Below are 10,261 nucleotides of genomic sequence, written 5' to 3'. Positions count from 1 at the left end.
ATGAGAAGAAAGAGATTCCAGGGAAGGGGACAGCCAGTGAAAATGCCTGGAGGCAGGAGATGAAGTGTGTCCTGTGCTGAATAGCAAGGACACCAGAGTCTTTGGATTGTAAGAATACACGGGAAGATAATGTGGTGCAAAGTGACTGGAAAAGTAGGCAGGTACCAGGTTATAAAGAGCTTTGAAAGTCAAAGATAGGATCTTATATTTGATCCTGAAGGCAATTGGGTGCCAACTGTAGTTTACTGAATAGGAGAATGACAGAGCAGTTCAGTTGCACAGTGAATAGAGTGTTGGACCTGGACCTGAGTTCAAATTTGAACGCTGACACTTAACTAGATGTATAATCCCGAACAAGTCACTTAATCTCAGTTTCCTTAATTGTAAAATGGGGATAATAATAACGCCTACTTCTCGGGGTCGTTGGGAAGTTCTTAGCCCAGTGCCCGATACACAATAGGTGCCGTATAAATGCTTATTACTTACCTCACCTTTGCTTTAAGAAAGTCACTTTGATGGTTGAAAGGAGAATGAATTGAAGTGGGGATAGACTTGAGGCAGGCTGAGCCCCCAGCAAGCTATTGCAAATGGGAGTCTGTACCAGGGGCATGTTGCAGAAATTGCTGAGATCCTGAATCGCTTTGTTCTGAAGGCACCTGGGAGGTGAGAACTCTCCTGAAAATGAGCTTCTTAAAGAAGGATGAAAGCCTTGAAATCCCTGCCAAAGAATCAATCAAAAAACAATTAGAAAACAATTATACACATATCATAACGATGCCAGATATAGCTGTAGCTGTGGGAGTTTACACAGGCACTTCTGAGAGCTGGGAGTGATTAGGAGGCTGAACAAATGAATCATGGGCTGAAAGTCAGTAATTGCTGCCAATAGCCCTGATAAAACCGGCAATCTTTCTACCAGGCTGAGGCTAGGTAGCAGGTAAAAGCAGAGTCTCCAGACCTCTCCTTGCCTAAACTGGCTCTCAGACTATGACTGCAGAATTGAGACAACTGACAGAGTGTTGAACTCTCCTAATGGCAATACAGTGGTACAGAGGAAGAGGAGAAGGTAGGGTCTTTGGTCCAGTAAACTAGCCTGGTTTGGATGGTCTGTGTCTAAAGGGACCTGTTGTTTGTACATGTCTATATACTTGGTAAAAACAGTGAGTTAAAAAAAAAAGTATCTTATCTGTCAGAAGACCTGGGTACTTCCCAACTATGTGACTGTAAGTCAATTTCCTCATCTATGAAATGGGTATATTGATATTTATATCATCTACAACACAAGGTTATTGGGAAGGAAAGAGCTTTTATAAACCTTCAAGGGCTATATAATTATGAGTGGTGTAGTGGGGGGGGGGGGGAAATAAAGAAATTGTAGGATTGGGGATTAAATTCCATTGCTAACCCAGACTAGCCCCTCACTCACCTTGAATAATGTACCTTTGTTTCCTCATGAAAATTGAGATCAGTGGTTCCCAGCATTTTTTGTTTCTCAAGCCCTTCTAACAACAACAACAAAAATGTTGTCAACTCTCATTGTATTTTAAAATACTGTTCATATTATTCATAATTCATGATATTCATCATATTATTTTAGATTTATTCATAAAGGACTGTATAATAAAGTTATAATAATAATTTTTGCTCTCCCAAAGCTCTAAATTAAAATTTACACTATGTATTTATAATTATGAAATTTTATTCTACTTATAATTATTAAAACTCTAAAAGTAACATTATAAAATTACAATCATAAAAATTATGAAAATGTTATATAAAAAATTTAAAAAGTGATTCAACCAGACCTTATGTTTACTCTTATCAACAAGACAATGTCAAATAAATTTCTTTATTTTACAGATCTTATTGAATATAAATAACATTTTAATAAAGTAAATTGTGACTTGGAAGATATTGAACATAACATGTTAATTATATATGAGCCACATTTCAGTGTTGGATTCTTTTTATTTGAACAAGATTTGCAATATTGGGCTCAACATCAGCTAAATACATTCAGATTCTATTCAATGACTGTTTAATCATTTCATGTGTAAGTATTCCAGGACCTCACATCTGGGGAATTCTCTGCCTTCTTTGGTTCTTGCTTTTTAGACCATTAAACAAAACTGGCCTTTGTAAAATGGCCAACCTTGACTGAGCAATGGTATTATATGTGTTTCTGTTTAAAGTTATCCTCACATTTAAAAAAATAATATAAAACATATATTGCTACTGCTAACTCTTCTAAATATTTTATATGCATCAATGATTTCACTGTATTTTGCTATGAGGTGTTTGGGGGAATAATACTGTTTATAAACCAAGTCAATTAAAAAAATCCTCCAGATGGAAGAGTTGTAACAAAAACAGATAACAAGTTTAAATCAGAAAACAGTTTTAATACTGCAAAAAGAGGTAATATAAGGTTTGTTTCTACAAAACATTTATAATGGTCTGGAATGGTTTTAAGATGGCTTGCAACACATATGCCCAGTAATCATATTGTTCAAACAGTAAGAACACAAACATTCCTAGCATCTTGACCACATGATTATATCTGACAATAATTACTAGCATTTTAAGGCACTTTAAGTTTTGCAAAGGACTGTGCACTCAGACACTTCCTAGCTGTGTGACCGTGGATGAGTCATCTAATGCTGTTTATCTCTATTTCTTCATCTGTAAAATTAGCTAGAGAAGGAAATGGCAAATCTCTCCAGTGTCTTTGCCTAGAAAACACCAAATGGGGTCATGAAGTCAGACTTGATGGAAAAATGATCCGACATTAATAAATGTACATGTTACCTCACCTGATCTTCTCAGCTCTGAGAAACAGATACTAATATTTTCCTCAATTTATAGATGAGGAAAATGAGGCAGACAGAGATTAAGAGACTTGCCTATGGTCCACAGCTAGTGTCTGAAGGAAGATTTGAAGTCAGGTCTTCCTGATTCCAGCTATAGAGCTTCTTACTCAGTCTCTGCTTGATGAAGAATGATTACAATGTAGCAGGAATAAGCGGAGCTGCTCCTGAGAAGTGTAACAGTAGGTAAATATGGGTGTGGACAAGAATCTCATCATCTGTTGGTAATCATTTTGCACTCAAATGTTGAACTCTTGTGGCATTTTGGAAACAATTTGATGACAGGTTGAGAAACTGCAAGCACACATTGCACTTAGTCAAAAACTGTCAGCGTGTGATTATCATCACCGCACCAACACCGACATCATGTTGAGGCTTGCTTCAGAAACAGACCTACAAAACTTCCAATACGCACATGCATTTTGATACAGAGGGAAAATATATTTATAACATAATTGGGCAATTACCTACTACTTAAGATGCCATTAAGGAGCATTTAGCACACACCCCGTGGACCATCAGGTTCATGAACAATTAAATGGGAACCACTAGACTAGAATATCTCTAAGGATGCTTCAAGGCTCAGAAATACATAATCAGGGGTATCATCATTTTCTTTACTCTTGTTCAGGAGGCATAGCTAAGAAAGCGTGTCTGTTGTGTCCCTTTGGGGTAGATTTGCTGTTTCTTCTTCTATATTGATGAATCATCCAGAGTTTCTAGAGTATGGAGCCACAAAAAAGTGCTTCAGTGTTGCTGCACGCTTGAGCTAATATTTCCTAGGCTATTTCCTCTCGCTCTAGTCGAAAGGGAGAGTTTCCACGTGAGAGCAGGCAGTCATTTACCCAAGTGTACTGCCGCACATGTGTCTCTGCCGAGCAGCCACATCTGTAACCTTGCCAAACGGCTGTTACTAGAATGCCCAATGCTTTTAAATCTGAGATTAACAGGCTATATTGTTGCTGCACAATCTGGGGACTTCACCGACCACAAGTCAAACAGTGGTGATCTTTTCTGGGACAGGGAATGGGCCACTATTGAGCCCTTCTCCAACCAAGACAAACTATTGAATAGTTGAACAACTTGTCAGGAGGCTCCCTGGTCTCATCAGCTACAGGCTTACAGATGGCTCTGGTATAGAGAAGGCAGAGCCAAAGTGGAGGAGTAAAGGCAGGGATAAATGGTTCTGTTATGTTGATTTTGGGGTTTGGTAATTTCACCAATTGAAAGGATTCATGCATGTAGCATACTCTTTGCATACTTAATATGGGACATTGCGGGGGCTAATTACAGGAATTGAAGTTACATAATATGAGACATATGAGTGGCAATATGTCAGTGAATGGAGAACTGCTTTTGAACTCAGGAAGACCTGGATTCAAGTTTTTCCTGTGACAAATGAGATCCTGGGCAAGCCACTTAATTCTTATTGCCCCAGACAATTTTCTAAGACTCTAAGTTACAGTGAAAATGTTGACCTCAATTGGTAGACGAACCTTCCTTATCTGGGCATGTCCCGGATCCGTGAAATCATAGGTCCAATCTCTATCCTTGTAAGCATAGGGAGCTACTGTTGTCCCCCAAGGTCTGTCAGACCACACTCTGACCAATGTGCTTTCTAAACTAGGGCTAGAACTTGAGGAAGAAGATAAAGGTTCTCCAGAATTTGCTTTTCAGCCTCTTTCTCCCTATCTTCTCTCTCCTTTCTCTGTGTGTCTCTTCTCTCTGTCACTATCTCTCGTCTTTCTCTCTCTCTCTCTCTCTCTCTCTCTCTCTCTCTCTCTCTCTGTATATATATATATATATTTGTTTCTGTCTTTCCCCCTCCCCCTTCCCAGCAGCTGCTTCTGCCCCTTTCTGTAGCTCCTCGCTGGTCCAACCTATTTTTGGTTGTTCTTCTGATTAAACATGAAACTGTATTGGGATGTGTGCATGAGTGAATGCATGCACGCTCATAGAAACCCATATACATACTCATGTGTGTATTTATGTATATGCATATATACATATACACTCATATACACACTCACGTGAGTACATATGTATGTATATGTGTATATATATATATATATATATATATATATATATATACACACACACACACACATATATGGAGGGCTCCTGCCCCCAGTATAGACTGTGCTCTTAAAATGATTTCTATTTGAAAAGAAAATGAAAGACACTGAAATATAATGATGTAGAATGATTGCGTAAAATGCACGTTTACTGTGAAAGTATTTTTTCATTCTTTTCCTTCTGAAGGAGCTCCTTTCCCTCTCTTGGTCACTTTCAGTATCATGCAGTGTATTCTCAGATTGGACCACTTTGCTCCTGGTCTCTTCTTTTTACAGTCCAGGCCAGAAGGTATTTCATTTCTATCCTAAGCTTCTTTCCCCTGGGAGACAAGCTGACCACTGCACAGGGTCTTCTCAGCATGCTAATGTCTACAAGTTTCATCTTTCTCTGGACTCAGCTTCCTGGTTCAGGGGCCATAGTTTCTGCTAAGCATCCCTCTGTCTTTAAACTTTAACCTCTAAAGTTTAGAATAGTCCCGCTCATTAATTGAAGGAATCTCAATGCAACAATTTCCCATCAGCCCAGGGTTTTCTAGCCCCAGAGCTCTTTCATTCTCCCATATAAATAAGAGGGTAAGAAAAGGCCAGGAGTCACAAGGGAGCTCACAGTTCAAGGTCATCTACCAGGTATTTGCCCTTTCATGGGCAGAAATGATCAACCAAAGTCCAAATGAACTTTGAACCTACCTAGACTGAAACAGTCTAGAAATAGGCCAGAAAGGATATTTGTGGTCTAAAGAAAAGTCTGGGAGTAAGGTCTCTGTAATTTGATTGGGGAACCCACCAAATTAATCAGGCTTCTCAGGAGGACCCTTGCTACAGCAAAAATGCAACTGCCCTTTTTGCATGTTTCTTAGAAACATGTTTTTAATGCATTAAATATGATTACAAAGGAAAACAATTATGCTGTTAAATGTAGTTTTTTTATATAAAACTATGTTTGTAGAACCCTTGACATATATCAATGAACCTCTTTAGGCTCATTAAGAATCTTTGATCTGGAAATTGTCCATTGTAACACCCAGAATTTTACCCAATAAACTTTTTTTTTTGTCAAAAAAAAATAATGCAACTGTCTAGTGGCACCTGGGCAGCATAGTGAATAAAACACTGGGTGGGCCTGAAATCAGGAAGGCATAAGTTCAAACACCACTTCAAACATTTACTAACTGTGTCACTTAACCTCAGTTTCCTCAAGCATAAAAGGGAGATAATGATAATCCCTACCTCCCAAGGTTTCTATGAGGATCAAATGAAATAATATTTATAAAGAGCTTAGCACAAGCATTTAATGAATTCTTGTTCCCTTTCCCCCATCTCATCATCTTTCAAATTTCAGTTAAAATCCTACCATCTGCCAGAATTTCCCAAGCTAATGCTAGTGCCTCCCCCCATCCCAAGATTATATCCAATTTATCCTATAAATATCCTGTTTGTACATAGTTTACAGGTCTGGCTCTTCAACTTGATTGTGCAATACTTGAAATCAAAAATTATCTTTCGTCTTTCTTTGTATCCCCCAGTGCGTAGTACTTGGCACTTAATAAATGCTTGTTGGCTGACTAATTATGAAATACCCACTGTATGCCAGGCACTATGTTAAATGATGGGGAGTCAAAGAAAGACAAAAGATAGTCCAGGATAGTACCAGGTGGGTACATGGCCAAGAAATGTCATAGCTGGCCCTGAAACACAAATCTCCTGACACCAGGTCCAAGGTTCTTTCTCCTTTCTTTCTTTTTTTCCTCTCCAACATTTTAAATTTTTCCAAATTTTATTTTTTTTATTTTTCCAAATATATTTAAAGAGAATTTTTTAAAGTTTTCAGCAAAACCTAATGTTCTAACTTTTTCTTTCTCTTCCAACCCCCTCCCATAGATAGCAAGCAATCCAATATTGGTTAAACATGTGCAATCTTCTTTTTTTTTTTTTTTTAATTTAATAGCCTTTTATTTACAGGATATATACATGGGTAACTTTACAGCATTAACAATTGCCAAACCTCTTGTTCCAATTTTTCACCTCTTACCCCCCCCACCCCCTCCCCTAAATGGCAGGATGACCAGTAGATGTTAAATATATTAAAATATAACTTAGATACATAATAAGTATACATGACCAAAACATTATTTTGCTGTACAAAAAGAATCAGACTCTGAATTATTGTACAATTAGCTTGTGAAGGAAATCAAAAATGCAGGTGTGCATAAATATAGGGATTGGGAATTCAATGTAATGGTTTTTAGTCATCTCCCAGAGTTCTTTTTCTGGGTATAGCTAGTTCAGTTCATTACTGCTCCATTAGAAATGATTTGGTTGATCTCGTTGCTGAGGATGGCCTGATCCATCAGAACTGGTCATCATCTAGTATTGTTGTTGAAGTATATAATGATCTCCTGGTCCTGCTCATTTTCACTCAGCATCAGTTCGTGTAAGTCTCTCCAGGCCTTTCTGAAATCATCCTGTTGGTCATTTCTTACAGAACAGTAATATTCCATAATTTTCATATACCACAATTTATTCAGCCATTCTCCAACTGATGGACATCCATTCAGTTTCCAGTTTCTAGCCACTACAAAAAGGGCTGCCACAAACATTCGTGCACATGACAGGTCCCTTTCCCTTCTTTATAATCTCTTTGGGATATAATCCCAGTAGTAACACTGCTGGATCAAAGGGTATGCATGTGCAATCTTCTAAAGATATTTCCATATTTTTCATGCTGCATAAGAAAAATCAGACCAAAAGGTGAAAGGAAAAAAGATAAACAAAAACAAGCAGACAGCAACAACAGTGAAATAAGGTGAAAATACTGTTGCTTTGATCCACTGTCCTCTCTCTGGATGCAGATGGCTGTTTCCATCACAAGTCTATTGGAAATGCCTTGAACCATCTCATTGTTGAAGAGGGCCACGTCCATCAGAACTAATCACCGTATAGTCTTGTTATTACTGTGTACAATGTTTTCCTGGTTCTACTCATTTCACTCAGCATCAGTCCATGTAAGTCTCTCCAGGCCTTTCTGAAATCATCCTGCTGGTCATTTCTTACAGAACAATAATATTCCATAACATTCACATACCATAACTTATTCAGCCATTCCCCAATTGATGGGCATCCACTCAGTTTCCAGTTCCTTGCCACTACAAAAAGGGCCACCACAAACATTTTTGCACATGTGGGTCCTTGTCCCTCTTTTATGATTTTGTAGGAATGCTGACCCAGGAGTGAGACTGCTGAATCAAAATGCACAGTTTTGTAGCCCTTTGGGCATAGTTCCAAATTGCTCTCCAGAATGGTTGGATCAAAGTCCTTTCTTCTTTCCAAGACCCGAAGAAAATCATGATGTGAATAATCCAACAAAGTCCCAGCAAAGATTATTAAAGTGTGACCCCTATGACTCTCCAACTCAATTCCTCACCTGCTAAACAATCCACCTGATTTCCAGAACTGGTCTGTGTGTGGGAAGATCAAGCAAAAGGGAGGGTCCTGAAAAGTAGGAATCCTATAATTGAGAGGGTGGATGCCAAGTCTTCCAGTCACCACCAGAGGGCTGCCCAATGACATTATTTCCAGTGGCTCTATTCCTCTTTCCCATCCCAGTACCCATAACCTCCCTCAGGGTGGTGGAAAGGTCCTTAGCTTGAAGTCACCGAGTCTATGTACCAATAAAAAATTCTAAAAATTGAGGAAGCTGAGTCTTAAAGCCAGCGACATGCTGATAAATATTTAATAAGCATATTTCTCCTCCTCAAAAATGTACCCACAACACACTTTTAAATTTATTTCTCAGCATTATTGACATTTCCCCCACGACTTTCTTAAATCTGGGTAATTAGTAAAAACAATCATTTTTGTAGTGTATTTATAGTCTGTGCCCATTTCCGAGGTAGCTACAGCATCCTTGGCTCGGAGAGGTTATGATTTGCTAGGGAGAATAAGAGCTGAAACTTAGTATAGGTCTCTGGATGCCAAGCCCCAAACTCTTCCCAGCAAAGCCCCTTTCTTTCCTTGCGCCTCAGTTTCCCTTCTCTGTAATAGAAAGAAGTTGGTGCTAGATCCTGTCTCGGCCCTTTTGTGATTTTTAATAGATGCTTTCACTATAGTTCCAGGACTATATTTCTTTTTGCTTCTACTGCTACTGCTACATCGCAGTTGATCAATAAATGCTTCTCACTTTGCCTTGTCTAGCCTTGTCTTTCACACGGTTCCTAGCTCAAGACTTTGTGCCTGTGAAGGGCGGGGACTGACCAACTTCTCAGAACAGGATAGAGGTAGGAGGAACAAGTAGAAATTACAGAGGAAGATGTCTTCTCAATTCAATTCAGTAAACATTTCTTAAGTACCAGGGGAACAAAAAAAGATACAAAAGAAAAGTTCCTGCCTTCAAGGAGCTTATAGTCTAATGGGGGAGGGACAATATGGAAACAAATATATACAGGCTAAATGTGATTGTTGTTTGCCTTTTGTTCTCCAAGAGGACCGTGACATCAGGGAGGTAACACCATGATGTGCAAGTGAGTTGAACTGAAGTGAGGGAGGGCTGTGCAAAGACACTAATCTCACCTTCCTCCCCAGCGCCATCTGGGGTCCAGTGGCCACATGTAATCGGGAGGACTGGATTTAGGGGGAAACACTGGCCTTTTTAAGCTAAAACCTTTAACAGGTCTATTTGACTGAGGCAATTGCCCATTCAGTGATTATTGCTGTTGATAAATAAGAAATAATTAAAAGAGAAAAAGCTTTGGAATTAATTCCTGACCTCTTAAAAATCAAGAAAAAAATTCTAAACTATCAAATATGTCCAAAGTGGAAGAGGCTACCTTGGGAGGAGTGGACTCCCCCAGACTGGAATCTTCAAGAGAAGGCTGGTCAAAACTTTTTATGGTGTCACATAACTGAATTGGACATCATGAAATTATGATTTATTATCAGTAAATGTTTGATTTGTATACCTATTTTCTATGTGTTAGATATTCGGGATTGCATAAAAATTTCTTGGACCAAAAAGGGGTTGTGAGTGGAAGTTTGAGAAGATTTGGGTTAGATGGCCACTTGTTGGGCAAGTTGTAGGGGGAAAACTTAGCCAGGTACAGATTAAACAAGAGGTCCACTGAAGACCTTTCCAGCTCTGAGATTTGAGGATTCTGAGATTTCTTTCTAAAGCAGAATCAAAGAGAAAAGGGGTCACTCTCTGACCCCATAGGGAATCCCAGAACCAGAGGACTGAGTGGATGCGCTGAGAATGTCAGTTCCAGAGTCTCAAACCTAAATACCCTTTCTTAGGAAAGCTTCTCCAAACATTGTTGAATGCTTACA

Source organism: Sarcophilus harrisii, chromosome 3 (assembly GCF_902635505.1).
Source record: "Sarcophilus harrisii chromosome 3, mSarHar1.11, whole genome shotgun sequence".
Lineage (NCBI taxonomy): Eukaryota > Metazoa > Chordata > Mammalia > Dasyuromorphia > Dasyuridae > Sarcophilus > Sarcophilus harrisii.
The sequence above is the reverse complement of the archived record's forward strand: the minus strand, read 5'-3'. Positions refer to the sequence as shown.